This window comes from Stenella coeruleoalba (genome assembly GCF_951394435.1).
Source record: "Stenella coeruleoalba genome assembly, chromosome: 21".
Taxonomy (NCBI): Eukaryota; Metazoa; Chordata; class Mammalia; order Artiodactyla; family Delphinidae; genus Stenella; species Stenella coeruleoalba.
Window position 1 is genome coordinate 26414804 of NC_137167.1, and position 6000 is coordinate 26420803.

General features: G+C 40.5%; 1 long non-coding RNA gene across 2 annotated transcripts in view; it reads right to left on the reverse strand.

Moving 5' to 3' along the window:
- LOC307179750 overlaps positions 1-5795 on the reverse strand; it is a 264295-nt gene extending 258500 nt beyond the window's left edge. For both annotated transcript variants that reach the window (XR_013825542.1, XR_013825543.1), the window contains exons 1-2: positions 5676-5795; positions 4822-4878 (exon numbers count right to left, since the gene is read on the reverse strand). This is a non-coding gene — a long non-coding RNA (uncharacterized lncRNA). The remainder of the gene's footprint in view (positions 1-4821; positions 4879-5675) is intronic.
- Positions 5796-6000: the final 205 nt, after the last annotated feature.

Consider the following 6000-nt stretch of genomic DNA (forward strand, 5'->3'; position numbering starts at 1 on the left):
CAAATCCTTATAATCCTTGAATGGAAAAGTCACCTAAATCCTCTTTTTACATCCTCTTTAAAATGCTTTCTCCACACAAGGAGCCAGAGTGATCTTCTAAAAAGCATTTAAAGGTGACAGTGTCACTACTCTGTTTAAAATACTCCAAAGGCTTAAGATAAAAATCAACTTTCCTGGCCTGGATTAAAAGTGAAAACAATAAAAATAAGTAAATAAAATCTGACCTTATCTTGAAATCCTCTCCTCTTTTACTCACTACACTCCCAGGCACGTAAGCTAGTTTGTACTCTGAACAGAAGTCTGTTTCCACATCACACATTTACGTGTGCTCCTCCCTTTGCCTGGAACGCGTGTTTCCCTGGGGTCTAGTTCATTCTTCCCATCACTCAGGCACTTCTGGACAATGTCCTCTGACTATTCTACCTGCAGAAACTCTCAGTCATTCTTTATTATGTCACCTCTCCCATCTATTTTAATCCTGCTGTAAAAAAAATTCCCCGGTTAGGTTATAATTGAAAAACTCTCTTCAGATGGGTCTCCTCCAAACTACACACTGCAGTGGATAACTCAATAGGGTAAGAGCTTTGTAGTCATAGTAAGAATTTAATCTACCTGAGAAAGAAAGGATTAATACATTTTCTCTCCTCTACATGCCTCAGGGGTATCTCTATCAAAGATCAAATATTCCATTCACTTTTCAGGTGGAAGACTTCATTCATTCAAATGTTTTAAAAGTAAACTTTGAATTAACCGTGTACCGTGGTTTTCTTTGAAGAAATTAAAAGGCTTAGGTACGTCAAGGAATTTCACTTAAAGCAAAACATGGGTTGGATCCCAGCAGCATTGGTTTTGGGACCTGACACGGCAGGATGTGAGCAAACTTGTGTATCTCGTCTCTTGATCACTTCAAATGTGCCAGCACCGTGATTTTATAAGCAGGACTGCAGGCAACTTTTTCAACAACACTGTAAAGCAGGTGGTAATATCTCAATTTATCAGATGAATTAAAAAAAAAAGACTCCATGACTTTCTCAAGATTGTATAGCTAGGAAGTGGCAAGGCTCGGGTTCACCTGAGATGAAAATGCATGATCCTAAACATCCACTCCTCTGCTCACCAAGTGTTTGTCAGGTACGAACCTAATACTAGACTCTCCTTGGCACCAGTAACACGGAGATGGACGCATCACAACAGTTTACACACACATGCGCACACACGCATCTGAAGCAAGAAAACCTGTATTTTAAATATTTGCCACAACAATGAATATAAGTTTATAAAAGAAAAAAGGCTTTTCGTTTTTATCATTGACAAAATTCCACTCAATATTCTCTGCACTTAAGCAAAGTGATTTAAAAAAGGTGAAAAGACGAGACAAAGGCAAACAAAAACCAATGCAAGGAATATGATTTTGATACAAGCCAAGGCAGATCCAGACCAAAGAGAGACATTTAAAAATCTAAAGTATGCAAAGCACATACAAAAGGTTAATGCTCCCTGTGCCACAAATGAAAGACACAACTTCCTTGAAGCAAAAACTAGAGAAAACACAAAGTTTTGAGGGTGGTCAAAACAACAGAAGGAGACACAATATCTACCAGTCCCAGACGAATCAAGTGATTTAAGAAAGTCGCACATAAAAGAACTAAACATAATCAAAGAGGTTGAATGATTGTCAGATCACTTTCTTATGCTGAAGGGGCTGGAGAAGCAAGGAAAAAGTAAAATTTTATCCTGATTTTCAATAGGAATAGTATTTCAAAAACAAATAGCTGTGTTTCGTGATAGAAAACTCTTCCTTAGAAAATAGGGCCAACTAAGAAGTGTGGGGAAAATTGATGAAATTTGAAAATCACCATTTTGTATCACTTTATAAAATAATTGATTCAGAGAAGCAACTGTCTGTGAGTAATAAACCTAATTCATGTAAAGATAATAGAGAAATGAAGAGTCAAACAATGCTGGATTATCTCCATAGTACTGCAAACTTCAAATCACATTTACATAGGGAAATATGTATTTTGAAATCAGCAGAGTTGATATCGATATCACAACATATACTGAACGGAAAAGAGAAGCAGAGAATGAGTGCATGCTCTCAGCTCATGAGTGATGGCAAATAAATAAAAATCCTTAGAAACAGAGCACATGAAGAAAGTGAAAAACACAATACAGAGCTCTGAAAAGTGACAAACAAGATCATCACATAATGGGGAAACTAAAGGTCCCATTAGGTCAAAAGAAGAAAAGATGAAAAAAGTAAACTTTGAGTCTCATAATTTTAAGGCATTATGGAGTATGCATTATTTTCTTATTAAAATAGATGGTAAACATTGTGTTTATTATGTAATGACACTATACTTGGGCTAAAATAATACACTATACACCAGATATACCAGATTATACATTCAACCCACTCTTTCCACCTCACAGAAAAGCAGCATTCAGAAAACTTAGTAATTTTCTGAGTGATTCTTTTGCCAGTCAAGCAGGGAAAGCAGTGTTTCCATGTTGAATTATTGATAATTATGTTTGGTTGCAGCCGTTGAAGAAATGTGTTTAAAGTGGTCTTTTTAAAGACTATTAGTCTTTTAGTGAGAACAGTTGTTTGATGAGCTAATGATACTGGAAGTATTATCATTAGTCAATAAAAACCAAGACAAATAATTTCAAGTGACCTTTCTTGGCCCTTTATGAGTCAATGGATATTACCAACACTACCTTGTTGTTTATTCCAGGAGTCAATGCCAAGGTTGAAATGACTGAAAAAGTAGCATTAATGAAGAGTCTATTTTATAACTACAATTGACAATATTTTCAAAGAAGTTGAGGAAACACTGATTCAGTACAATGTGAAGTTGAATCTGTGTATTACAAAAGATGGTGGTGAAAATATATGCAGAACATAAAAAGTCTTAGAAAAATGTATAAAATGTCTTTGAAAACGTAAGGTGTCGAACACCTGTGATTACTCATTGTATGATTCATCACCAGGTATTCTGCAAAAAAAATAGAATATATTATGTGTTACTGAATCAGTGGTGTCAAGGATACCTGCGAATTTTTGTCAGAAGTTGAATGCTGATTTGTCCTACACACAGCAAGAAATGGGATGATTAGGTGAAAACCGGCCCGGTTAAGGAACTAGTCAAGGACTAAACATATTTAAATTAAAAATATAACTGAAGAAAAGTGTAATGAGGATAGAAAAAAAGTATAATAATCTTAAGTGTTCTTACAATTTAGAAATAACACAACTGTAAATGAAAAGAATCATCAACAGAAAGACAGAGAGGAAATAGTGTCTTGGGGGGGATTATAATAGGTGGGAGTCAAAAAATTAAAGTTAATAAATAAATTAGTAAAAAACTAAGAAAGGAAAAATGAGAATAAGGACATTATAAACATATAAAGGTCCATATAAATATTCCTGAAATTTTGGGTTATATATTGCTGCGTAAGAATCCACCCCCAATCACTGGTTTAAAACTCAGCCACATTGCCAGGGGAAGGAACACAAGCTCTACTGGCGGAAGGAGTGGTCTCTGTACAAGAAGAGGGGCAGAACTGTGTGAAGGCTGTGTTTGGAGACCTCCTAACACTCAAGACAGCGAAATAAATTCATACAAGGGAGCAAAGAAATAGACCACATAGAGATACAAACAAACAAAACCCATATAACATAATAGACACAGTAAATAAACACAAGACATGGTTAGCCTGTATCTAATGATGTAGAAAGAATCAATTAGACAAACCACCTGTGACACAGTGCAAAAGGTAACTGGCATGCTTATTGCTTCCTAAGCATTATTACCTATAAATGAAGGCCCTGGAGCAGGGGTGAGGGGTGCTGGGGGCATGGGGAGGAGGCAAGTGATTTGACTCCTAAATCCAATATATTTTGAAAACCTACTGAGAACGACCCTGGATGCCTCACCGACAAGTACAGACTTCATTCTGGGGGTAGGGAGTGCAGATTTCAAGGAAAAAAACCAAACAAACGAATCTCAGCTATGAGATTCTCTGACATGACTCACACTCTATGGTTATAGGTACCTAGTAGTTTTCTTGTGAAGGCCTTAAGGCAGTCTTACAATGAACTTATTTTCTACAGTTGGGCAATGGCCAATCTTCATGTAATATCTTTCACCCACTTACATAATATCCTAGTCAACGAAATTCCCCGAAGGGTACTCCCCAAATTAAGTAAGAATCCTTCCTTTTGTTACTCTTAAGGAGGAGGATGAAGGCTGACGAAGTTGCTGGACTTACCTGGCAATTTTCAAGTACACTGAACAAGATAAAACTGACACAGAATCCAAAGGAAAGTGTTTTGTTAGAAATAGGTGCAGAATACTTAGAATAAATAAGCAACACTTTCAACATTAATCCTAAGAGATGTTTCCCAAATATATCCCTTATCAGAGGAGAGATGCTGCAGAAAATAACTGACCATCTATCTGTATCCTCAGGAAAGCGTGAGAAAAGGGATCGTAACAAATTGTTTAATCAGACTCAGGATCTTTAAGCACATGTTAGTTCGCCACATAATTTTAAATTATTGAGAAATTAAACGGTTCTGGTGATAGCCCATTTCAACAACTGGCAAATCCTGATTTGATTTCCAAGGAAAATAGTCTAATTATATGAGAAACTGAAATATTTCCTTGCAACTGTATCTTCCAAGGTAAAATACCATTTGCCACTTTAGTAAGCGGAAACATATGTGACTCTAATTTTAGAATATTAAATTAACAATTTATTTATTAGTATAGCATAATGATATTAGAAAGCAGTTTGCTTAAATGTAGTACTCACCACGTGGCAGGCGAAGTAATGGCCCCCCAAAGACACAGACATCCAAATCCCTGGAACCTGTGAATACAATATGTTACGTGGTAAAAGTGAAGATGTGATTCAGTTAAGGCTATTGAGATGGCAGAGCCCTGGATTAGCCAGGCAGACCCAGCAGAATGGCAACTGTCCTTCAGGGCAAAGGGAGATCCGACTACAGAAGAGGACTGTCAGAGAGACGCAGTGTGGGGAAGACAGGGCAAGGGGCACGAGATAAGGAATGCAGGGTGGCTCCAGGGGCGGAAAAGGCAAGGAAGTCTGCGCACGCTCTCTGAAGCTTCCCGAGGGAACAAAGTCCTGCCAGCACCCTGACTCCCGACTTCTGATCCCTAAAACTGTAGGATAATAAATTTACGTTGTTTTAAGCCACTGAATTTGTGGTAGTTTGTTACAGAAGCAATGAGAAATTAATAGGCAATATGCGAAGGAAGACAGCAAAAATCGTAATTTCTCTGGGCTTTGGTTTCCTGATCTGTAAAGTCGGGGAAATGGGAACCACGGGGTTCACGTTCAGGATGGGGACCGAGGAGGATGCTGAACTCGCTCCCCCGCACCCCGCAAATACGGGCTCTACAGCTACACTTGGAACCACTTCCTCTGAAAACCCCGGAAACCCGGCTGAGCGCTGCCTACTCTGGGACGCGGGCTCGCCGTAACCCTGGGCTGCTCCCTGAAGAGCAGGGTTTGAACCCCACACGCGGCACCCCGGCTTCTAAGACCTCCTCCCGCGTCCAGCCCCAGAACCCCTGGCTCTGAGAACCGCCAGGGCCGGGCCCACAAGAGCCCCGGGAGCCGCTCTCATTGGCCTGGGGACTCACCTGCCGGCTGCTGCGCGGCGATGGGGCCCCGGAGCCGCCGGAGGGGCGGGGTGGTGGCCTGAGGCGCACAGGGCGGGCGGCCTCGTGTTCTCGGGGTCAGAGACGGTCCACTTGCGCCGCCCGCGCCGCCCAGCGCGCCAGGGACTCCGCCTGGGCTTGACAGGCGTCTGCACCCCGGCTTCACGTCCGAGGCCCTGGTTTTACGTCTGAGGCCCCGGTTTTACGTCAGTGACCCCAGTTTTACGTCTGTGGCCCCCGCTTTACGGCTGAGGCCCGGGCTTTACATCTGGGGGCCCAGCTTTACGTCAGTGACCCCGGTTTTCTG